This window comes from Pleurodeles waltl, chromosome 2_1 (assembly GCF_031143425.1).
Source record: "Pleurodeles waltl isolate 20211129_DDA chromosome 2_1, aPleWal1.hap1.20221129, whole genome shotgun sequence".
Lineage (NCBI taxonomy): Eukaryota > Metazoa > Chordata > Amphibia > Caudata > Salamandridae > Pleurodeles > Pleurodeles waltl.
Genome location: NC_090438.1, coordinates 274121831 through 274148335, shown reverse-complemented (window position 1 = coordinate 274148335; position 26505 = coordinate 274121831).

The window sequence follows — 26505 nt, the reverse complement described above, 5'->3', positions numbered from 1 at the left end:
AGGGCTTGCAAAATGTAAGTCATGTAGCATGGCAGTTAATATTAGGATCTGGTTGGGGCTCATATGTATCTGTGTTTTGTTGTGAGTTCCTAACCTTGTGTGATCTTTCCACAGCACTAGGTTGTTGGACATGACAATCTTGTGTAAGGGTCAAGGACCTAGAACACTTGATTTGGATTCCACAATGATAGTCATTCTGTATGTCACATGCATTTTGTAGTGCACTTTTGTATCAGTGTGCTATCAGTAGAGAGGACATGGCACATCGTGACAACACAATGGAGTCAGATGTGGTGGCAACATGGTGGCACTAAAGTGCCTGGACATCCCATCCCTTTTGACATGTGTCATTGCAGATGAAGTGTGACACTTAGGGCCTATGAAAGTTATTAATGTGAATGCACAACGTCTCCTAAATTGGCTGCTGTGTCCTGAAACATTTCAACAATGCAAGGATGCCCCATGTGTGACATGTTACTTGGCAACCCTTTGTTGTCCCCTGCACCAGTTGCACCAGTTGCACATGTGTAGATGTGCACCAACGCTACCTACCCTATACCAGGGTACTTGGAAATCTGCGAGGTGGATGTATCTGTTCTGTACGGTACACCGCCATGGACATATGCTTTTTTGATGGCCAATTGGCTCTTTCTGTGTGTGCAGCCATGTGCAGCATGCATTTGTGCCACATTCATCTGAGTTCATAGCACCATCTGCCTCCTATTTTCAAACTGCATACTGCACCCCTGGGGTGATATTTTTTGGTTGGCACTTCCTCAGGTCTTAGGGGACAGCAACATGTGAGTCTGCACCTTCATGCTATGTATCTGGTAGTGACAGACCTGCAGCAAGAAACATTGCACACCCCTTCCATGCCACATGCAGCATAGGAGGTTGGACAATTTATAATGTGGCTTACAGTAATGTAGAGATGGTCATCTGCCAAAATGTACATACAGTGCAGGCCATGACTATTAAACTGTGGGCTAATACATTGTTCCCTTAGTGTTCCAGAGTGGCAGCTAATGTTTGTGTCAGCCATGAGGTATCCAAGGGTGTGTATCCCAATGTCACTGGATGGTCAACACAACTAGCAGTGTCTCTCCTATCTTCCAAAACAATACTGTGCATATCTACTGTCAACACATGCACAGTGCAGGCTATGGGATGTACCTAAGCTACTGAGCAAATGTGTCCCTTGGCACAGTCCATGTGAGGTCAGTGATGTCCTCTTGTCTCCTACTGGGTCCCACTATGACATCCATGATCTGCACTGTCACTGTGTCTCTGCCCCTGTGAGGCCATTTCTTATATCTGGAGCAGACATGATGGTGTTGTGAGTGAGAGAGTGTTGCATGTGAGGTTGTGAGGTTGCACTACAGTGACTGTGGTTCCACTTCTAACATATCTGGCACATGGTATGTATTGGTGATTGATCTTGTATTCCTATGTGTGTGAGCCACTGCATCAGGCAGTTGTCTCTGCACACTACAGGTAAGTTAGGTATGTGTTGATGAGATGCAGTAGATATTGGTGCAAGTTGTGTGGTGTTTGATAATTGTTCTGGCAGTGATTAGCACAACATGACTTGAGACATCTGGACCTATTTGGAAGTTACATGACATGGGCATGGTGTATGCCCTTGACATGTCTGTACTATTGTTTGTTTAGTGTAGTGTGTGTGATGTGTACATAGTGGGCAACCTGAGGCCACTTGTAGTGGTTGGTGTAGTTCTGCTGTTTTCAAAGGGTACATGTCTGCACCTGTCCCTCCTGTGGTGTGCATGTCAAGTTGTGGGTGTGTTACATACATGTGTGTGTGTGTATTGGTGTTGTGCACTGATTGTGCTGCAGCATGTTGCATATGTGTTATCATCTGCACATGTGTGTTACCCTGGCCATATGTTACTGTAGTGGTGTATGTCTTGTGTGTCTGACAGGGTTGGGATGTTGTGTGTACATTACTAGATTTGTAGACTTACCCACAAGTAGGCCATTTCCAAATTGTCCATCCTGGAACTGTTCATTGATCGTATTATGCCGGAATATGTAGGCGTCATGGACACTCCCAGGATACTTGGACAAAATGTTTATGAATAATCCGCAGTGGTCCACTATGCCCTGCACATTAATGCAAATCGTGTGCTTGCAATTCCGGTATCAGTGCTCTGTTGATGCAGGTGGTACGAGCCGCACATGGGTGCAGACCATTGTGCCGAGCACATGTGGGAAGCCATGGATTTGATAGAACCCCTGTTTGTTCTCCTGCTGCTTTTGCTGGGTGTTGGGGAATCTGATGTGGTGGGGTGTTAGGGAGATGATGGCGTCTAAGACCTTTGCAGGAATGCAGAGAACGACGGCTGTGATACACCAGCAACCAGTGCACCCGTTGTTTGGAATGAGCCACTTTCCAGCATTTGCAGGACAGCAAGCAGCTTTTTTATAGGTGGTATATTGTTTGGGGTCTGCAGGCTGGCTGCAATTAGTGGCTCAATGTGGTGCAGCAGGTGCAGTACGGCTTGCCGGTTCAGTTTATAGGTCCTAATGATGTCCAGGTCCCTGAGGCCAAGGAAGGTTGTCCTGGTTCTCTTGCCTTCTGCTTTGCCTTTCTGGGCTGCGTGGTGATTGCTGGAGTTGTTGCTGTCCTCTGAGCCATCTAGAAAGCTGTGTCAGCATCACCTCCATCTTCTTCTGTGGTATGTAATGTTGCTTCTTTGTGTTTTCCTTCAGTAGTGGTGTGTTTGCCCCATTTTACCATCTGCCCTGACCCAGGAGTAACATTTTGACACAAATAGGTTTTTGAGTAATTTTTGGTCTCCGCCTCCCACCCGTGTGTCTTTTTTGCCCAGGTGGATAAATATGGCACTAGGGTGTTTGAGTCACTTTTTGGACTGGAACGCCTACCTTGCATGTCATTGACTCAAGGAGGTTTCATGCATCCCCAAAAATTATGTTAACACCATTATTTTGACGCTAGACGGGTCTAGCGTCAAAATATAAATATGGAGTTAAGTTTGGCTGGATTTGCATAAATAATTACATAAATCTAGCGCAAACAGAGTATAAAAATGCCCCTATATTGTTTAAGAGTAGGCAGTGGTCCCAAAGAGCACTTCCTAGTCTTAAAGAATGAAACAGAAAACTTTTTTTTTATTGAAAACAGGCTGCATTTAAATAAAAAGATGGCTTGATTTAAAAGCAATCACAGAGACATATTGGTCTGCTGACCGCAGCAGGCCAAAATCGATGTGATTTTTGCAAATCCTGATGGGTCGCAAAATGAGACCACCTACGTCATTATTATTCATGAAATACGTCTATTTGTGACCCACTGGGAATCGCAGAAAGTGTAAAACACACTTTCATACATTCGTGTTTGTGATGACCAAATAGTGAATAAAAAAAAAATTGCAATTTGGCAAGGAAAACTCTGAGCTTCGTACATCTGGCCCCTTGTCTCTTTAGAGGATGCTTGTATCCATTCATGGATGCATAAAAGTAATCCAGCCAGCCCTTTTTCTCACAAAAGTGGTCCAAATAAGGAACAATTGTGTAAAACTTAATATAGCAACTACTGGCCAAGCCAGCAGATCTGGCTTTTTGTTAGGGGACATTTTCGGTAATATTTGGGCGACTATGTGTTTTTCTGTCTCGCTACAACAAAGAAAATCTCATAATAAAGCAATATCTTGCGGTGCCACAATATGGAAGCTAGGGCTAGGGCCCCTTCGATGGAATTGGTTAGCATTGTCCCCTCCATAAGAAATGTTATGATGAAGAAATCAGAAGAGGACGTTTACCCTGTAAATTGCGAACTTAAAAGGCATAGAAATCAATATATTGCATATTACACCCTTTGGCAAAGGGCCTGTATTTTTGGTTTATGTTAAAAAAAACTTATTGAGTCACACATCTTTAGTTTGTGAAAAAGCTGTTTATCCTTCAACATATAATCATGTTGTCATGGCAGAAAGTAAAACAAACAAACCTGCAATGATAATTAGTGAGTGGCACTGGGTTTCAATACAGGTGACATTCAAACAGCAAGCACTTCCAAAAGAAAAGAGCAGTAAACCAGCACTTAAAATGCCGTTGTGTCAGCAAGATAAATATGCCAAAGAGCACACACTGGCTCCAGTCTAAGAAAAGGGGTACTTGAGCCCTATCCACAAACCTTAATGTTAAGAAAGAGGCCACAATATAACCATCCATAAAATGCCATGGCCTTGACCGACAACCCATCCAAACAATTGTATGCCATGAAAAAAATGGAAAACAATCAGTGAAAGGGGGTAACCAAAAGCCTACTCCTTATTGTGCTTTTTGATGAATTGATGATATCCAGAAACTAATGCTGTCTGTTGTCAGACGTAAAAAATGATGCTTTACAGCTTAGGTGCGGGCGTCGGCCACTGGCCGACGCCCACACACCCTCCCTGGTGCGGGTCACGACCAGTGGCCGACACCAGGAAGGGTATCAATAAATCCTCGGGTGCGTCGCACCCGAGGATTTATTATTTTTTTTAAACCCCCCCCCGGGAGACACGGAAGCTTCCGTGTCTCCCCCCGCCCCCCCCCCACCCGCCCCTTTGTGACGTCAGCGTTTTCCCCATCAAAGCAGGAAGCAGCCTTGCGGCCGCTTCCTGCTTTGATGGGGAAAACGGCCTTTCTCACGTTCGGGAAGGCCTCGTAAGAAAGGGGAGTGTCTCCCCTTTCTTACGAGGCCTTCCTGAAAGTGTTTCCTGGCCCCCGATCGCAGCACAGCTGCGATCGGGGGCCAGGAAACACCACTAGACGCCAGGGATTTCACTTTGGGGGGGCGGACCCCTCGGAAAGCGGGCCGCCCCCCCCCGGGGGCATAATTAATAAAAAAAAAAAAGGTAGGTGCCCCCTGGGGGGGGGGGGCGCGATCGCGCCCCCCCCCCCAGGGGATTGTTTTTTTAAAAAAAAAAAAATAATAAAAAAAAAAAAAAATTACAGGGGGTCGCCCGTGGGCAGGGTTACCCCCTGTGGGGGCAATTTTTTTTTTAGATGTTGTAGGGTTTCCCTGGGGGCCATTTTGGCCCCCAAGGAAACCATACAACAACTAAAAAAAATAGATCTATATATAGATCTATATTTATATATCTATGTAGATAGATATATCTATGTACATGGATATATCTATAGATATATCTATGTACATAGATATATATATATATATAGAGGTAGATCTATATATACCAAAGAGATTTATAAAGTGTGCTACTCACCTGTGAGGGTCTCAAGGCGCTTGGGGGGGGGCGGGGGGAGGGAAAGGGGCTGGGAGGTTCACTGTTCGAAAAGCCAGGTTTTGAGGCCCTTCCTGAAAAGAAGTAGGTTTTGGGTCTTGCGAAGGTGGGTTGTGAGGGCGTTCCAGGTTTTGGGTGCAAGGTAGGAGAAGGATCTGCCCCCGGTGGTGGTGTGTTTGATGCGGGGGACAGAGGCGAGAGAGAGGTCAGCTGAGCGGACGTTTCGTGTGGGGGTGTGGAAGGTGACTCTCGTTGAGGTAGGCAGGGCCTGTGTTGTGGAGTGATTTGTGTGCGAGGATGAGGATCTTGAAGGTGATCCTTTTGTCAATGGGGAGCCAGTGGAGGGATTTGAGGTGTGGAGAGATGTGTTAGTGTCGGTGGAGGTCGAGGATGAGTCGTGCTGCTGAGTTCTGGATGCGTGTAGTTTGCGCTTGAGTTTTAGAGTGGTGCCGGCGTAGAGGGCGTTTCCGTAATCAAGCCTGCTGCTGATGTGTGCGTGAGTGACAGTTTTTCTGGTCTCTGTGGGGATCCATTTGAATGTTTTTCAGTATACGGAGTGTGTTGAAGCATGAGGAGGTGAGAGCGTTGATTTGTTGGGTCATCGAGAGGGAGGAGTCTAGGATGATGCTGAGGTTGCGTGCGAGGTTGGCGGGGGTGGGTGCAGGGCCTAGCGTGGTGGGCCACCATGAGGGGTCCCAGGTGTTTTTGTGTGGGCCAAAGAGGATTATTTCGGTTTTGCTTGAGTTGAGTTTCAGGTGATTGGCTGTCATATATATATCACTTTTGTCAATATGTGTGTGGTTTCCCTGGGGGGAAAAGGGTCCGACTTGTCTAGTGGCAGTTTTAGTGCCATAAAGAAGCGCAGAAGGTTTATATGCCTACTGCAAAGAGCAAATCTGTATTTTATGTAAATAGCTGAGTACATTAGCAAAGTCTATGGAGAGATGAAGGGCACTTTTGCTGGGTGGTAATGAGGGAATCCGAGGAGGAGGGAGTGGGAGCACCAATAATGATTGTTGGACTGGGCGCAGGAGGTGCTAAAGACTGTGACGAATGGTATGTGACAAGGTGTTTTTTGAGTGTCTTGAAAGTACGTGCTGATTGAGGGAAGAAGCGCAGGTAAGGTGGCCTCTACTGTTGCACGTATCTCACACACCATCGATTTTGTGACTGTCTACGTAGGCTAGTGTTTTAGAGCAACAGTTTAGCCAATAGCAGAGATGGCATCTTGATGGATGACTGCTGCCTACACTCGGGTTATAGAGGACCGCTCTGACATAGGATCAGAGACTGAGACATCAGATACTGAGACAGCATCTGAGGGATAGGACAATGGCGCAGACTCTGGGAGTGATTTTTCAGTCAGAGGAGTCCCATTCGATAACTCCTCTTCCAGTACATTATGAGGGAGGTGATGAGGACAGTCCTGCTGTCCCTTCGCAAGCTGTTTGTGCAACTGGGTAATAGTGGTTTAGGCCAACCCAGAGAGCAGGTGAATGCGGCGGCAAGCAGAAAGAGAGTGCTCTCTTGGGAGCTCCCCAATTTAGTTCAGCCCCAAATTCCACCACCCAAATCATATTGTGGAGACATCAAAATTATCCATGGCAAAACAAACTGGTTTTGTAAGGCAGGCACCTGTGTTTTTGGTCCTGGATTCGGCGGCCATATAGAGAAACACACTAAACCCAAACATTTCTGGAAACTAGACATTCGGGGGAGTCCACAGAGGTGTGACTTGTGTGGCTTCCCCAAAGTTTTCTTACCCAGAATACCCTGCAAAGCTGAAATGTTGAAAAAAAACTCAATTTTTCTCGCATTTCTGTCACACAAACTACAGGAATATGCTGGGATCCACAATATTCCTACCACCCAGTGACTCCTCACCTGTCCTGATAAAAACACTACCCCACTTGAGTGCCTACACCTAGTGTCTGTGTCAGGAATGGATCACCCCAGGGTCAACAGCTGCCTCACGTAAGGACCAACATTGACCGTTGTGTGATCTATTCCTGTCGCAGGCACCAGGCCTAACCACACAAGTGAGGTATCATTTTTATCGGGAGGCTTGGGGGAACGCTGGGTGGAAGGAAATTTGTGGCTCCTCTCAGATTCCAGAACTTTCTGTCACCGAAATGTGAGGAAAACTTGTTTTTTTAGCCACTTTTTGAGGTTTGCAAAGGATTCTGGGTAACAGAACCTGGTCCGAGCCCCGCAAGTCACCCCTCCTTGGATTCCCCTAGGTCTCTAGTTTTCAGAAATGCACAGGTTTGGTAGGTTTCCCTAGGTGCCGGCTGAGCTACAGGCCAAAATCTACAGGTAGGCACTTTGCAAAAAACAGCTCTGTTTTCTGTGATGTGTCCACGTTGTGTTTTGGGGCATTTCCTGTCGCGGGCGCTAGGCCTACCCACACAAGTGAGGTATAATTTTTATCGGGAGACTTGGGGGGACGCTGGGTGGAAGGAAATTTGAGGCTCCTCTCAGATTCCAGAACTTTCTGTCACCGAAATGTGAGGAAAACTCGTTTTTTTAGCCACTTTTTGAGGTTTGCAAAGGATTCTGGGTAACAGAACCTGGTCAGAGCCCCGCGAGTCACCCCATCTTAGATTCCCCTAGGTCTCTAGTTTTCAAAAATGTACAGGTTTGGTAGGTTTCCCTATGTGCCGGCTGAGCTAGAGGCCATAATCTACAGGTAGGCACTTTGCAAAAAAACAGCTCTGTATTTTGTGAAAAAATGGGATGTGTCCACGTTGTGTTTTGGGGCATTTCCTGTTCCGGGCGCTAGGCCTACCCACACAAGTGAGGTATCATTTTTATCGGGAGACTTGGGGGAACATAGAATAGCAAAACAAGTGTTATTGCCCCTTATCTTTCTCTACATTTTTTCCTTCCAAATATAAGAGAGTGTGTAAAAAAGACGTCTATTTGAGAAATGCCCTGCAATTCACATGCTAGTATGGGCACCTCGGAATTCAAAGATGTGCAAATAACCACTGCTCCTCAAAACCTTATCTTGATCCCATTTAGGAAATGCAAAGGTTTTCTTGATACCTCTTTTTCACTCCTCATATTTCAGCAAATGAATTGCTGTATACCCAGTATAGAATGAAAACCAACTGCAGGGTGCACCTCATTTATTGGCTCTGGGTACCTAGGGTTCTTGATGAACCTATAAGCCCTTTATATCCCCGCAACCAGAAGAGTCCAGCAGACAAAACGGTATATTGCTTTCAGAAATCTGACATCGCAGGAAAAAGTTACAGAGTAAAACATAAAGAAAAATGGCTGTTGTTTTCAGCTCAATTTCAATATTTTTTTATTTCAGCTGTTATTTTCTGTAGGAAAACCTTGTAGGATCTACACAAATGACCCCTTGCTGAATTCAGAATGTTGTCTAGTTTTCAGAAATGTTTAGCTTTCCGGGATCCAGCATTGGTTTCACACCCATTCCTGTCACTAACTGGAAGGAGGTTGAAAGCACCAAAAATAGTAAAAATGGGGTATGTCCCAGTAAAATGCCAAATTTGTGTTGGAAAATGTGGTTTTCTGATTCAAGTCTGCCCGTTCCTGAAAGGTGGGAAGATAGTGATTTCAGCACCAGAAACCCTTTGTTGATGGCATTTTCAGGGAAAAAACCACAAGCCTTCTTCGGCGGCCCTTTTTTCCCATTTTTTTGGAAAAAACTAAATTTTCACTGTATTTTGGCTATTTTCTTGGTCTCCTCCAGGGTAAACCACAAACTCTGGGTATCATTAGAATCCCTAGGATGTTGGAAAAAAAGGACGCAAATTTGGCGTGGTTAGCTTATGTGGACAAAAAGTTATGAAGCCCTAAGCGCGAACTACCCCAAATAGCCAAAAAAGGGCTCAGCACTGGGGGGGAAAAGGCCCAGCAGCTAAGGGGTTAACAAGAGTTTACATTTTTCCTTAATGGATTCAGAAAAAAAATAAAATGGGTTAAGTGCTCAGAGATGGCGCTAACTGTGGTAGAAGGCACAGCATTTAGACATACTATTGTGGATATAAATAAAAACATTTGGGTTAATCTAGATTGATGATGATGTATTGACCTGGTCCCCTGCAGGACGTTTTTCAGTGCTTTTTTCTGTTAAAGAAGTATTTGACAACAAGAAAGGTAACACAGAGCCTGTGAACGCGAATGGCCCAACAACCCACATCAATGTATTTCTTCAAAGAAGAAGCACAAAGGAACAGCATGGTGGAAGATTAAAGGATGTCCTGGGTCGATTGGGAGCAGGGGAACTGAAAGTGAGAAAGATAAGTGCCACCCTAGTATTGCTGCGATTAAATTAAAGACATGTTCTTATAGAGCAAATAGTTCAAACGGATGACACCAAGGATTGAGTTATAGGTCTTGTGCCACAGCCTCAGCGTGGTGCAAAGCTCGAGAGATTTCTTAGAACACTGCAATATGCGGGGACGTCCGTTCCAAGAGTGCTTGCCCTCAAGGGACAATTGAATCAGCTGATCTAGAAACTGTGGAATGACATTTTCGCATAAACTAGAGGGCACTGCTATTGATACTTTACAAACAAGTTAAGTAGCTCCTCGACGTGTACTTTGTAAGGGAGGTCAATGGGAAGGAATGATAAAGGGGTGACCCTTACAGTGAAGATGAAAAGGCAGTTACATCGTTTAAGGACACACATGATTTTTCCAGCTGCATCGAGGACCAGATTTTCTAGCAGGTGTAATAGGTTTCTGTGGCAGAAAAATAGCAAATTACATCGTGCATTAACAACTTTAGGCCTGTTTATGAGCCTTGGTATTGTTCTTACAATGAATAGAATTGAGTATGATAAAAATAATGATAATCTCCAAGTTACACAAGCATAAATCACTTTTTAAAGATTTAAGATGTTTTGTGAAAAAAACATCTTTATATTAGAAAATCACACTTTGTTTAACAAATGCCTTGATCTGTTGCACTTTTATTTTTGAGCTCTCTCTTTCGGGGAGTGTTTGCTGCTGTTTGCAAGAGTAGAATATGTGTAGCTTGTGATCATTCTGGAGTAGGCTTGTCTGGTCTGATTGCTGTTAGTAGTCTGAGCAGCATCAGAAGCATGGTAGCGGTGCAATTCAATATTTCATGCTCATTGCGTATCATTTTCTTCTAAGGAGTTATCTTGCTGCTGTGGATTAATCGGAAAGAGTCCGATTTATCGGAATTCACATGAGACTTCATTATAGTAGCAATTGTTAAATTTTTATATTGCACAACAAGAACCAGGCGCCCAGCTTTTAGACACAGAACCCCATAAACAAGCACTGATCAATAAAACAAGAATATGTATCAGTAAACATTCAGAAAACAGGCAGGGCGGTAAAAATGAATGGGAGAACGTGGGTGGTTATCATGGCTTTCATAATCAACACTAAACATGCAAAACATGCAATGTGATAGGTCTCTCATTTGTGAGAGAGCTATTTGTTTTGTAAATGACAACACCTTTTACCTATCTGTTTTGATTTGTAATGTAGTGGATGTATGCCAGGTGCAACAGTAACCCTCCCAGGCCTGCCGCTGCAGAAGACAGGACACAACAAGGCTGCCATCTTGGGAGTGTTTTTGACTCATTCCTACAGACTAGCTGTAATACTCTAGAGATGCAACCCCTTCTAGTATGTTTACCTAAAATTTTATATCATCAAACAAGCCACATAGAGGCACCTTAGTGGCATTTAATCCAGAAATGAGGAGTTCAAAAGAGTTAGGAGCAAAGAAAATGGGGTAGCTATATATTTCTTTGTGTTAAACTTTTAAAGGAATTATTCCTCTCCATTGGCAATACCAGCCTAACTTTTAAAAACATTGACTGTATACAAAGAGAATAACAGAAGAGGCAGATTAGCTGAAGAGGAGGCTTCGAATGTGTGCAGATTGGTGAAACAGAACTTCAGTGGTAGATAGTCCGACAGGATAGGTTCCAGAGGTGCGACACCTTTGACCTTGGGCCAGTGTTTTAAATGGAAATCCAGAAGGGCTGGTACTCTGTTTTCATTTAACCTCTTGGGTGTTGTGGACGCAACGGTTACATCCTCTGCAGCACCACTCAGGTGCCGAGGACATAACTGTTCCGTCCTGCACCCGGCCCAAGGGGGGAGTGCAAGCACTCCCCCCCGTGGGCTTCCCACCCCCCTACCCTGGGCAGGGATGAAAGAGGAATCTCTTCCCCTTCCACCCCCGACTCCCCCGTACCCTGAGTGACGTCTGATGACATCAGCGAACGATCACGCTCTGACCTCATCAGAGGCTGCCCCCATTGACCTGGAAGCTCAGCTTACAGCGCGATCGTAAGAGAAATGTTTTTATTTGTCTTCCGATCGGGGATGGGGCAGACAGAGAGACATGAAAGGTCCTTTCATGTCTTTCTGAGCATTTCTGCAGCCCAATTGCATAGTGATCGGGCTGCAGAAATGCCCACAAGATACCAGGGATGTTTATTTACCTTCTATAAACAATAAAGGGGAGCGGCCCCTTTAGCAAGGGTCGCTCCCCTGTGAGGGGGGGTCAATTAGACCTTTGTCCTATTTTAATTAGGCCGATCTGCCCCCAGAGGGGGTAGAAGCCACTAGACACCAGGGATCATTTTTATTTTATTTTTTAAATGTGGGGAGCGACCCCTTAGACAAGTGTTTTTAGGCCATTTCTGCCCCACATTGAGGCAGATCGACCTATTTTTATTAGGCCAATCTGCCCCCAAGGGGGGGCTGAAACTACTAGATGCCAGGGATTTTTTTTTCTCATGTCAATTTCACGCAAGAGGAGCGACCCCTTAGGCAAGGGTTGCTCCCCTGGGGGGGACATTTATTATAGGCCATTTCTTCCCTCCGTGGGGGCAGATCGGCCTGTTTTAATTAGGCCGATCTGCCCCAAGGGGGCCGGAAAAACCACGAGGCACCAGGGATTTAAAAGAAAAATGTTTTTTACAGATGGGGAGTGACCCGCTTAGGCAAGGGTCGTTCCCCTGGGGGGGGGGGGCAATTTTATTTTAGGCCATTTCTGCCCACCCGGGGGGCAGATTAGCCTATTTTTCTTAGGCCCATCTGCCCGCAAGAGGGACAGAAAGACCACCACAGACAAGGGAAGATTTGTTTTTTAAAAAAAGACCATACCCCCACCCCAAATAAATGGGGACAAAGTTGTTCTGTCCACCATTGGGCAGATGGGGTAATTACCCCCAATCTACTCTCCGGGGGTGCAGAAAGCCTGCTAGATGCCAGGGAAGTTTAAAAAATGAAAAATAGTAGGGTGGTGGCTACCAACCAGTATGGGCATGGTTGTGCCCCCACCCCAACTGAAGGGGGTAACAGTCTTTCAGCTCTCCCCCCGCTCACTAAAAGATCTTATACCAATGGCAAGCAAGAGGACATTTGATTATTTTGGGTTTTGGTTTTACATTTGGGACATGAGAGCTTGACTAACTCTCAAAATCGTCCCATTTGGGATGGTGAGGGCTGCACTTTTTGGACTTTGGGACGCTGCCATGCAGAAAAATCTTCAAGACCTAGACTCATCTGAAAACTAAATATCTGGGTGAGTCCAGGGTGGTGTGCTTCACATGCACCCGCACCATTTTCTTACCCACAATGCCCTGCAAACCTCCAACTTTGCTTGAAATCACACATTTCCCCCACATTTGTGTGATGGAACCTTCCGGAATCTGCAGGAATCCACAAACTTCCTACCACCCAGCATTGTCGCATCTATACCGGTAAAAATCCTGCCCTGCTTGTCAGCCTAAAAATGTTTTTTTCCAAACTGCCCTTTTGGACCTGCTATGGTTCCCCCTCAATATCGACATGTTTCTGTCTCTTCCCTGTCACAGGCACTTGGCCCACCTACACAAGTGAGGTATTGTTTTTATCGTGAAACCATGGGGAACATTGGGTGGTAGGGAATTTGTGCCAGTGTAGTGATCCCACACAGGAATGTGGTGAAAATGTGATTTTTTTAGCTAAATTTCAGGTTTGCTGAGGATTCTGGGTAAGAAAACACTGGGGGATCCACGCAAGTCACACCTCCCTGGACTCCCTCTGGTGTCTAGTTTTCAGAAATATTTGGGGTTGGTAGGTTTCCCTAGATGGCTGTTAAGCCCAGGACCAAAATTGGAGGTGCCCCCCTCCACAAGATCAGGTAGTTTTGTATTTGATAATTTTGATGTTTCCACGTAGTCCTTTGGGGCATTTCCAGCCGCGGGCACTAGGCCTACCCACACAAGTGAGGTACCATTTTTATCAGGAGACATGGGGGAAGGCTGGGTAGAAGGAAGTTTGTGGCTCCCCTCAGATCCAAGAACCTTGCAGCACCAAAATGTGAGGAAAAAGTGTTTTTTTTGCCAAATTTTGAGGTTTGCTAAGGATTCTGGGTAACAGAAACATGTGAGAGTGCCACAAGTTATCCCATCCTGGGTTCCCCCTGGTGTCTAGTTTTTAGAAATGTCCAGGTTTTCTAGGTTTTCCTAGGTGCCGGATGAGCTGAAGGCCAAAATCCACAGGTAGGCACTTTGCAAAAAAAAAAGGGCAGTTTTGTTTGGGAAAATGTGATGTGTTCATGATGTGTTTTGGGGCATTTCCTGCTGCGGGAACTAGGCCTACCCACGCAAATGAGGTACCATTCCAGAACTTTCTATCACCAAAATATGAAAAAAAGCATTTTGTTTGTCAAATTTTGAGGTTTGCAAAGGATTCTGTGTAACAGAACCTGGTGAGATCGCCACAAGTTACCGCATCCTGGGTTCCCCTAAGGGTCTAGTTTTAAAAGATGTACAGGTTTGGTAGGTTTTCCTAGGTGGCTGCTGAGCTAGAGACCAAAATCCACAAGCTAAGCACTTTCCAAAAAACACATCAGATTTCAATGCACAAATATGATGTGTCCATGTTGTGTTGCCTGTCGCAGGCATTAGGCCTACGCACACAAGTGCGGTACAGTTTTTATCAGGAGACTTGGGGGAACACAGAATCGCAGAACAAGTGTTATTTCTCTTTGTTTTTTTCCTAAATTTTGTCCTTCCAAATGTAAGACAGTGTGTAAAAAAGACATCTATTTGAGAAATGCCCTGTAATTCACATGCTAGTATGGGGATTCTGGAATTCAGAGATGTGCAAATAACCACTGCTTCTCAACACCTTATCTTGTGCTCATTTTGGAAATACAAAGGTTTTCTTGATACCTATTTTTCACTCTTTATATTTCAGCAAATGAATTGCTGTATACCTGGTCTACAATGAAAACCCATTGCAAGGTGTATCTCCTTTATTAGCTCTGGGTACCTAGGGTTCTTGACGAACCTACAAGCCCTAAATGTCCCTGCAACCAGAAGAGTCCAGCAGACGTAATGGTATATTGCTTTTAAAAATCTGCCATAGCTGGAAAACGTTATAGAAGAAAACGTGGACAGAAAAGGCTCTTTTTTTCACCTCAAGTTCAATATGTTTTTCATTTTAGATGTTACTTTCTGTAGGAAAACCTTGAAGGATCTACTAATGGGAATGACTCATTGCTGAATTCAGAATTTTGTCTACTTTGCAGAAATGTTTAGCTGTCCGGGATCCAGCATTGGTTTCACACCCATTTCTGTCACTAACTGGAAGGAGGCTGAAAGCACAAAAAATAGTAAAAATGGGGTATGTCCCAGTAAAATGCCAAAATTGTGTTGAAAAATGTGGTTTACTGATTCAAGTCTGTCTGTTCCTGAAAGCTGGGAAGATGTGATTTTAGCACTGCAAACCCTTTGATGATGCCATTTACATGGAAAAAAACATAATCTTTTGTCTGCAGCCCTTTTTCCCATTTGTTTTTAAAAAACAAAATTTTAGCTGTATTTTGGTCAATTGTTTGGTCTCCTCCAGGGGAACCCACAAAGTCTGGGTACCTCTAGAATCCCTAAGATGATGGAAAATGTGGCATGGGTAGCTTATGTGGACAAAAAGTTATGAGGGCCTAAGCGCAAACTGCCCCAAATAGTAAAACAAAAGGCCTGGCACGGGGGAGGCCTGGCAGCGAAGCGGTTAAAGCACTGCCTTAGGTAAATAGTCTTATGACAGCCCTTGCCCCTAGAACTAACCAATGTGCTTGGTTGGTGACCCTGCAGAGGTTATCAAGAGCACCTGCTATACCCTAGTGTTAAGCTCTACTCAAGTCAGTTGATTAATGCACCCACTGCAGAGGTCATGAAAGAACGAGAATATCACTGATTACAATGCTGACATAGCTTCATCTCTGCAAGGTCGATGCAAAATATTATGATTTTGTGAGAATAGCACCTTCTTTGCAGTGCTATAAAATGGCAGAACCTGTATTACCAAGCACTAAATATGCTCCAGACAAAGAACCCTAGAGGAGAGGTTGTGGTGAAAGAGCCAGAGCTGCTGACTTTGGAGATGGGGAACACGATTCGAATCTTGACACCGACTCAACATGCTGTGATTCTGGGCAAATAACTTAATTGCCCCTTGCTGCCAAAAATGAATGTGTTCTAATGTAATGTAACTGGTGCTCACGTAAAGCAATGTAATACCTTTGTATTGAGTTTGCGCTATATAAAACTGCAAAAAAAAAAAAGGCACTCCAATACCTTTGTGTCGAGTTCATGCTACATAAAAATGTTTAAAAAAAATTAAAAAGACCCCATGGACATCGCAAAGATGCCCGAAACCAAGGAAGAGGAAGAAGCATCCCGACATTAAGCGGCTAGGCAAAAGCAAACAAGGGGATAGGAGGCAAGCAGCCACAGTGGCATAGGAGTTAACACGCTACAGCAGGAGGAGGGTGATTGGGTGGCGGGACAAGCAAGAATATGGCATGTAGGAGTGCGATTTAGGCACATTGTACGAAGCAGTAGGGTGCATGTACAGTGCCCCCGAGATCAGCACTGTAAGCACATTGACTCACAGGAGCAGGAAACCAAGAAACAAAACGTCCCCCAGAGAAAAGATAAACACAACAAAGAGTAATTATACAGCAGTTAGTCCATGGTCCCAAAGAGAAAAAGGAGGGACAAAGTAAGTGCATAGAAGGAAAACAGGAAAGAGCCTCATTGAATAGGAGTAAGTCTATGTAGGAGGAAAGATGAGTTAATAAAGGAAGCTGCAAGAAATAGACCAAATACTTTAGTAGCCCATTATGTTTGCTGGTGGGGCAGGAATCGTTTTAGGTCATACTGAAGCTGTTAAGGTTGCGCATCAAACTAAGTTCCTTGTCCCATAAAAATTTAAATTTGAAACTTTCAGCAATTTATCTCAAAATCTGGACCCACTCCATGTAAGGATGGTCAGTTTACAGTTAGTGCTAAAGAACAGGTAACTGAAAGGTTGATGAAATCAAAAAAGATTCGCAAAGTAGTTGGGAGCGTTTGCATTGTCTGCTTTCCAAAATATGACTTTGAGTTGTATCTCCTCAACCAGGAAAGCTGGGATCTAAAGGTTGATATATAATAATTTTTCTCTCTCTTAAAAGACAATGGAGATGGATATGTGTTGAACCTGCTGGAACTTTTGGATAGCTTTGAAGATTCCCGTGTGTAGCCATGCGCTGTTGAAGTCTGGACATTACAACTGTCAAGGCTTATCGTTTTTTGGTTGAATAGTAAGAAAGAACCATCCTTTCTTTCCTTTATGGATCAGTGCATTCAAAGATAGCTGAGAGTCAAAGAAGGCCCCTACTGCATGGGCTGAGTAAATCCCAATGGGAGGGCAAGCAAGTGCCCAGAGGAATCAGTACTGATCGCGGTCGAAATATTAACCTGTGAAAATATTGCATCCACAATATTGACTACTATAATATTCTCAAGGTAAGTAGATGGGGAGTTAAGAATAGTAAATCTATTACCCCAATATAATCTTTCCTTGATTTCATAGTGGTCATCAATATAGTGGAAACAGTATTTTTGCATTCATTTTAAATGTAATATTATTTATAATATCCACCACCCAAATTAGGATGCTTTTCACAAAGGGCATGTGTCATTAGAAAGAAAGCAATGTTTGAGGCTGATCACCCTGAATTATTTGTTCTTCTCTCTATTTGTAGCAGACGCTTGTGTAAGGATTGTATGTTTCCATTCTGACTGTCTGGTCTATATTTACTGTCATCAGTGGAGGTGGCCATTACTCTTTAGGGCCTGTGCTTCCTATCATCAGTGAAGGTTGTCTTCACCTCTTGGAGTTTCTAACTTTTTATCAGTAGTTTAAGCCTCCACTAAGTGTCTTCTGTTAGTTGTCTCTTCTCTACTGCATGGTTTATTATACCCTGCTATTTCCCCAGCACTTTGGAAGGTGGTCATATACTAGTTGTATTGGGCTGAAAAGCACTCTTCTAGGTAAATTTCAGCTGCCTGTCTCTTGTGATAAATCCAGGTGACTGGATTTGAACTCATAGTGATGGATCCCCATATATCACTGTCATTGTGTCCATACCCTTTCCTTTCCCTCTGATTTTGTGCAATATGATTCTTCACTAGGGGAGATTGGGTATGACAGGCTGAGGTATGTGTGACAGGGTAAGTAAAGGTTTGCTTTCCAAGCTAGGCTTGGTAGCATTGTCAGCATATTGGAAAACATGTGTGTATGGAACTTCTGAAATGCTGTGTTTATCTCTTTGGTCAATCAAGTATGGTTGATGCTTATGTTACATTGGTTTTGTAATGAGGGAAATTAAATAGTATGTACCATAATGGTCTAATCATGGCGTGTCTCCTGTCTTGTCACTCTTTGTAGTGCAACATTTAGAAATTATTATTCTAGGAATGTCCAAGCAAATGTACAAGGTTATAGATCTCAATGGTTAGTTGTAAATAAATGCATTAAACATATTACAATCATACTGGTGGTTGTAGGAATAGAAAATAAAATTAACTAAAATGGTGATTAGGTTTCATTTGTCAATAAAAAGCCCCAAGACCTCGGAGAGGTGTTATGATGGCCTTCAGGTCTCTAGCACGGCATAAAAAGGCCTGAAGAGCAGTGCTTGGTAAGTGTTTTGTCCTATTTTCTACATCTAAGAAACAATGAAGAATCAGCAAGCTCGAGGATAGCAGACGAGCTCCAGAAGCCCCAAACTTTTTCTTCAAGAGCCTGTGCCTGAAATACAGTAGAAGGTGAAAGTAGATCTGATCCATGGTGGTATTTTGAGATGTAATATGCAAGACATTGATATTTGATGACAGACCCTTATGGCTGAATAAGACAGGCAATTATAAAATAATCATAGATGCATCTACGAGTAACTACTGAAGCAGGGCAGAAAACAAGAAGACTTTATAAGCACTATCTGTAGTCATCATTCTCATAAAGTTCCATAGCCAAAAAGGAAACAGCAGAAAGAATACTGCTTCAATTTGAAGAACTTTCACCATGCTTCCGAACCTGCCAGTACACAAGCTTGCTCTGACAATTTTCTTCATGTTCGGTGTTCTTCACAGTGAGCTGCCTGTGACTGACTCGTGCTTCAAAGACCTTCAGCAGAATCTTTTTCTGCAGTCACTTAAAAGTCTATTTTTATGGGAGTTCCAGTTAGGCTGATATTCTTATTAGATATTATTATGTGGTGCACAATTTGTCTATACAATTGCACAAGCCAATCTTAGTAAGCATGGGGATAAAGGCACCATTATCTCTCAAGAAGAACTACACATCAAACAATAAATATGACTTCCATATAAAAATGTGACAACCTGGTTGGTATTTTCAATCAAACTCAGATTGTGGGCATTCAAATTTATGGGTCCCCCACCCGCCCTCTGCAACCTGTGCTGGGATATTGGATTTTGTAAGTAATGAAGTGAGGCATCTCGGTCTCTGTTATGAAAATATTACTTTATTAAGCGATTTGAGCCTTTGGTTGCAAAGCCCTGGTGGCCAGGACTTACTTTTTAAACAAAGTGTAAATGTTTTTAATGTCAACTTGTTGTCTAAATTGCCCGCCTACTATGGTGATCATCTGTTGGACCGCATATTTGCAACTAGGAAAAATATTACTATTCCAATACCCCTTCCTCTGAGTTGGACCGATCGCTGTTTAGTCCCATTTTAAAATGACTTCCTGTGACAGAAGGAACAGTCTCTAGGCTGTCTCTGGGAAAACAGACACAAGTTCATGACTCTATAGTCAGGCCATTCCAGAAACACTGGGACACAAAGTCTTAGCTAAATAATAAGATATCTGACCAAACCCAATTTCTTTAATTGATACACTTTGTAAGGCAATATGCCATGTTCTAAATGAAATGCTCCCTCTTCAAACGGAAGCAAGCATTGGCAAAGGAAAAATAGGAAGGACTCCTTATGGATGAGCTATTGCCTTTGGAAATCACGTAGGGGTAGTGAATGGGAGGTCAGGTGGTGGTGGTGAATGTGAGGGTGCTTTGTTGGTGAATGGGGGGTGGTTAGGGGTGGATAACAGGAAGGGGATGAGTGCATCCAATAATAAAATATTATCTGCCTGAGAGAGGATGAACCTAATAATATAGACACTTGTGCTCTGTTTGCTATAATAAGAAAATGCTACAGGTGATGCTGTTGCACCTGTACAGGTAAAGCAAGACACAAATCATGGACGGAATGCGGAACCAATCAAACATTCACCCCCAGTCACAGAACTGGGTTTAATCCATCGTTCTTTTGCTCACCATGCCACCCCAGTTTAGACCCAGCCATATGCAAATCAGTCTTGACCCTGTTCCTCACGGGAACAGACCAGCCCGAACTGCCAGGCTAGGTCCTCCCTGGACCGGAAACAAGCATCCTGGGACCGGTTTCAGGGTTTCACCCTTCATCAGCCAGGCTATCTTGAATCCAATGGCATAGTGAGCCCGGGACCCACGTCTGGGCATACCCGGCGCACTTATGGCGGCAAAAGCAAAGCAAGACACAAATGCTGGACGGAATGCGGAACCAATCAAACATTCACCCCTAGTCACAGATGTGGGTTTAATCCATCGTTCTTTTGCTCACCATGCCACCCCAGTTTAGACCCAGCCATATGAAAATCAGTCTTGACCCTGTTCCTCATGGGAACAGTCCAGCCCGAACTGCCAGGCCAGGTCTTCCCTGGACCGGAAACAAGCATCATGGGACCTGTACAGACAGCATGCAGTCCAGGGCTGAGAAAAACAATGCGTAGCAAAGTTTGAAAGCTGCTTTTAAAAGGGACAATCAAAGGTGAAACAAGTGTGGACATCATTTCACATAATCCGATTGAAATGTGTTGGAAGAGATGCATTTGATTGAAGAGACAGTCATTAGAATTTGCCGTCCTGGTCCAGTATGAGGGATGTATATGGACTTGCACTGACAAATGTAATTCTTCGCAAGTCCAAAGAATGTTTTTCTGTGGCTACTTGATGCAGATTTAACCATGACAAATGGCAGCAATTAGTTCAGTACTGAGGCAAATTTCCTTGATATTAATTATTAAACACAGCCAGATACCTTTATTGTCAATGTACAATAATGCAAGCCTGCCATAAGGAGTCAAACTCATCTTTTACAGACAAGGAGTTAAACAAGTAAGGAGTGGGCAAGCAGAGATGAGGGAGGTGGTGGGAGGAGGGGTCAAGCTGCAAAGCGTGAGGGGCTTGGGGGGCAGAACAGGTGCCCTTGGAAAACAGGGTCTGACATTTGATCTTTGAATACACAGCAAATCTGATGAGATAATTACAGGCCTGTACAGAAATGGAGCTCCCTTTCTCATGCAAAACCTTTTTAAACACAATAAGTTAGCTTTAAAAGGTTTGGTGCTTAGAAAATTCCTGGGATCACGTGCTATATTTACACTGGGGCAGATGGTCAAAAGATAGTCAAAAGGAAACAGGCACCCTTGCGGAAACAGAGTCTGACATTTGATTTCAGTCTTTGAATGAACAGCCATGTGACTAGATAAGAACAAGGATTACAACCCTGTTGACAGAAAAGCTCACAGTGAGTGAAAACACAGAGCACTCATGTCAACTGCTATTAGGCAAAGAAAAAAATAGTTCCTAAAGCAGCTTCTAAAATGGCACAAGCATAAGGCCACAAGTAATAAGGTGGTGCTCCATGGGAGGGAACAACCCATGAAAAGGAGGGACAAATAGGAAAGATTAACCACTTGGAAGCAACAGTTTTTAAAGGACTCTCGAAGAAACAAATGAAAAGCAATTGGTGAGCTGTAAGCCCACAAAGGATGTACAAAATGTCTCGAAGAGATGGCTCAAGGGCTGTGTAAGCGAGACCTAAACATTAATCATTGGTTCTCTCATGAACAGTTAAACTTAAATTAGAATTTGGCCAACTGGAACACCAGTTTCGCAAGGAGAAGAAACCAGAGCTAATGCAATTATTTTCTGCTAAATCCATTAACACACCAAAGGAGTTATGTAAAATTGTGAAAGTAATGGATGAGTCTCAAGCAGCACAAACCACAGTAGTCCCCTCTCCTGAACTGTGTGAAGCACTTTCTAACTTCTTCTTAGATTGAAATTGGATCAACAGGAAGTCTACTGAGGCAGAAGCCACTCCTAGACTGGTCCTCATGGAGTTAATAATTCTGTCCCTGTCTATTATATTTTTGATGAATTACACCCCTTTCACTCAGAAATTCAATTGCTTAAAGCTATTTCAGAAAACCAATCCTGGTCTAGAAGCCAATCCTGGGCTCACACTTGAACACCTCTCCAGCTAGGTGTATGCAAAGAATGGTCCCCACTTTTAGTCCAGATTTCTTAGCAATTTGTAACAATTCATTAAAAATGGGTAAGTGACACAATTATGAAAACAAGCAGTAGTAAAGCCACTACTAAAAACAAAACAGTTCTGGATCCTACTGAACTGAAACATTTTCAGGCTATTTCTTTACTCCTATTCCTTTCCACACTGATGGAGAAGCTAGTTTTGTGACAGCTGTTAGAATTTGTTGAGCCTAATAATATTATTAATCCTTACCAGGCTGGGTTCCTCCCTAGTAGGAGTACTGAGCTGGTGGTGGTATAGAACCTGGTTGGTCTGTGCAGGCATATGGATGCTGAGGGTCCTGGAGCCTTGGTGCCCCTCAATCTCAGCGGCCTTTGATACTGGAGACCACAACACTCTAGACTTGAAGAAGCTGGTATAAAGGTTTGGATTATTAACCTTTTGATCAATCGTTAGCTCCAGTCTTTCCATTTGCATCTGACTTTAAAAGCATCTCCTGAATAGTCTCCCAGGAACTCATCTTGTCTCCATTGCTTTTTAATGTTGATATCTATATGAGACCCCTTACTTAATTACTCCATCAAATGAGGACAAAGGGGCTGATTTAATTGTTGATGGAGAGAGAACTCCTTCGAAACAGCAGCGGAGATCCCTCTGCACCACCACTGTGGTCCACCCACATGATTTACATGTGCGCAGACCATAGGTTTAGTAATGGTGGTGACTACTCCATCACTGCCATAGCCAAACATCTCCAGCAGAATAAGAGCCATCAGAGAATTGGCTATATGGTCATCTGGCCAATTATGATGGCAGACATATAGCTGTTTTTCTCTGTCCGTCACTGCCACAGCAGGGAGGGCAATTTTTTTTTTTTTTTGTTTAATGAAAATCCCACTTCAGGATTTTCTTTTTGAAAATAAAAAAAGAAGCCAGTTTGGTACAAGGCTCTGTCATGTTGACGTAGCCCTGCACCAAATTACGAAAAGCATTGACAGGAACCAGTGTGATAGTGGTTTCTGGTAATGCTTTAGAAATGGCCAGCAGTTTGACAGTCATTTCTAAATTCATCAGGCAGTATCTCCATCAGGGCGATGGAGTAATTTACTCTGCCCTGGCGGAGAAACTGCCATTTTGCCAAAGTTTAAATTGGCTCCTAAATTCTGTATTTATGCAGATGATACTAAGAACTTTTTCGTATAACTTCTTTTGGGCCTAGAATTTCACCAAAGTCCATGCTGTCTGATAGTCTGCAGACTGCTTGTTGGTGGATTTTTGTTTGCTCATAAGGTTTTTATTGAAATCTAATAGAATGAAATAGGAAGCAACATATCAACAGTTTACAATTAGAATATGCACATGCCATAGGATATCAATGTTGGTTGTTACAATCAATAAACATTCAGTGAGATAAGGATCTGCGATCATCAGCCATACCCAATGGACTTGAAACACAACTCCTTCCATACCCTCCCCGCTCTTGTGTAAGGACCTGAAGGTGGTCCCAAGGAATTTACAAGATAGATCATCTGCAAAGGTTCGTAGCGTGTTTAGTTGCAAGTCGGAGGCTGTCCCCTCCTCCTTCCTCCCTGATAGAACCCCGCTACGTCATCCTGTCCCCGGGTCTTCAGAGGGGGCATGTCCTGCGGCTCCTTTAAATCAGACAGCATAGCAGACCATGCACACAGATCATCATCCAACTTTTTGTCACTCCAAACATGCCTCATTTGCACCTCGTCCACAGTTGTCCATTCTGGGATGTCTCGTTGCCAGTCTGCACAGGTAGGAGGTATTGGACTCAGCCTTTAATAATGATAAGTCACTTTGCTAAGAGCAAGCCAAGAAGGACAAACTTCTTACTGAGATTTTTGTTAGAGGGAGAGGGCAGGAGGCCCAGCAGCACCTGCCTAATTTCCATTTGCCCAGTCCATCCCGAGGCCCTGTTTAGAGTCTGTTTAGGGCAAACAGGGACAAGCATGACCATACTATGTGAAGAAAGTCTGCAGCTAAATTCCCACAGTGTGGGAAACTATCGGATCAGGTGTTGTATATGGAGTGCAGGATTTTTGGAATAAGGTAAGTTTGATGTAAATAGTTGTATTGCAGTAGTTTAAATTGGGCATTGGACCTGACCGTGCAAACCCATTCATAGGTTTTAACACACTCCCAAGATGGAGACATGTAAGCGCTTGCAGTGTTTGTTACCAAGATGGGTTAAAAAAACATAATTGATAGACGTTGTGTATAGGCCAGGTTCCCTGAGTTATTGTGAAGTATCAGAATAGGGGTTCTAAGGGACTCCTGCTGGACCAAGCGAGCTAGCATTGGCCCCTGTCTTGTCTCCTTTGACATGCAGTCACTGGAGATATTCCATATAAGTGTATTTCTCAAGCTTGCGCCAGTCATCCAACCATGGTGTGCACGCTTTTTGCCAATCAGTCATGGAGTCTGCGTGTGTAGGAAGCAATGCCTCAAGTGCACCCAATAACTGTTCATGAGTGGTAATGCCTGTTCTAGTTGTCAGCAAACATCATAGGTTATCTTAATACAAATCCCCCTTAAGTCTTCATTGTCTCCCAGTCTAGAGCTTTGCTGTTCTCTGAACCCCAATACTCACTGAAATAATGCGGGAGTGACTCATCGACCATTGCCTTGAATGGGGTGAGGGGGTCTGTCAGTGTTTCCGCACATAATTACCATAGCGGGGTTGCTGGTTGTCTGGGCTCACCTCCGAAGCCCAGCAGGATCATGGAATGGTCAGACAGACATCCTGCCAAATAGGAGACCTCCAAGACCCTCTGCGCAATCTCATGAGAGACCAGACAATTGTCTATTTGACTTTGGGTCCTGTCGCGGGTATATAACATGAGAATACATTTTCTGTTGAATGCCTGTCCCTCCAGATATTTTGCGAAGATGCAACCCTTGTATCTTGTGCTGTAGTGCATTTGGGGCTTAGTAGGGTCTCTAGGAGGCTCCCTGTCTCGTACACCATTCAGTACATAGTTAAAGACCCGCCCGGAGCAAGATATGGTGACGCGGTCATTGTGATGCCGGTATACAAATCTGGGCTGTCAATATTAAGCGCATGTACATTTATAAAGCATGCATCTTGCCCATCCAGGGTTCCACCCAGAACGGGATCCCCGGGGCCACCCAAATAAGCACCACTCGGGCATACCCTGTATAAGACATGGCGTAGATTTGGTCTCTCTAGTACTTTTGCAAACAAGGAATACAGTCACCCCACACATGGATTTCCTGTATTAACACAATCAACACTTTGCTACATTTAAGGTAAGCATACACTTGTCTACGCTTCTAAAACTGGGCTATACCTCTCACATTCCAGGTTAAAAGTTTAGTCAGGGGGGTTGCCATTTGTAGTTGGTATCAAGCACTCCACCTACTCGTCCAATCCACTATTTCGGAAGGATGATCCACACTCAGCCACCACGGAACCACTGAACCGGACTCAAGTAAACAAGAGCAGAAAATGTTTCCCCAAATCTTCAGGTTGATAAAAAACAGAACCCCACTTCAACTTTTCCCCACCTCCTCCCCTCAATGTCTGTAGTGCTTCGCTAGAGGTCAGGTCTTGGGGGAAGGTGCGAGGCCTAGGTTCTCAAGCTGCCTCCCCTTGTCCACTGTCTCCCATCTGGTGACCATACCTGTCGTTTTTTTTAATAGAACTCAAAGAAAAAAGAGGATAGGAAAGGAAGAAAAGAAAAGGGAGAAGGAAGTACAGTATGTTCTAGGATTACCAATCCCCTCCTAACAATTTAGCTCACAGTTCACCATATGGCCGATCCCCCCTTCGAACCATTAAGTCTTAGGCCAAATGATGCCAGCTATGCCCTCGGTGTTGTAGGTAGCTTATTCAGCATTCTGAGCGGGGAGGGGGAAGCTGTTCACAAGCACATTACTACTCACAGTAACTCAGGTGCAATGTAGACGTTGCTCTCAGTCTGAGCCCTCACTGACTGTGTTAGGAACAATCCGACATCTCTGAGATGTATCCCTGGAAGCCACTCCGACATCAGCAGCTTGAAGAGTGCCATCAGGGCAAACCACTATTTTCTCCAGCCATTTACCTTCCTATGAGCTTTTCCAGAGCCCTTTCCATTGTTGGAGCCACACTGATTGTCTTTGTATGCCAGGCAAAGACAACCATAGTCACCCAATATGCTAACTAGAGGCATGTGTTATAGAGTCCAACATATCTCTGGCTTCTCCAGGAGCGAGTAAAAATAGGACTTTACCCCCATGCTGGACCCGGAAGTTCTCCGGGAACATCAGGCTGTGTTACTGGTTGTGGTCCGGCATTCGTTGTTTGACAGAAAGGTCCTCCAATGTTTCTGCACCGTTTGTGTATAATGAGGGTATTTAGAGATAGGGTGGCCCCCAAACATCATCAGGCCCCTTGTCCAGGTGCATTGCAGGATGGCATCACGGTCACAAAAATTGAACAGATGTGCGACTATTGCTCATGGAGGAGCCCCATGTTTCAGTGGCAGGACCAGGGCCCGTTGCACCCTCTCAACCATGAA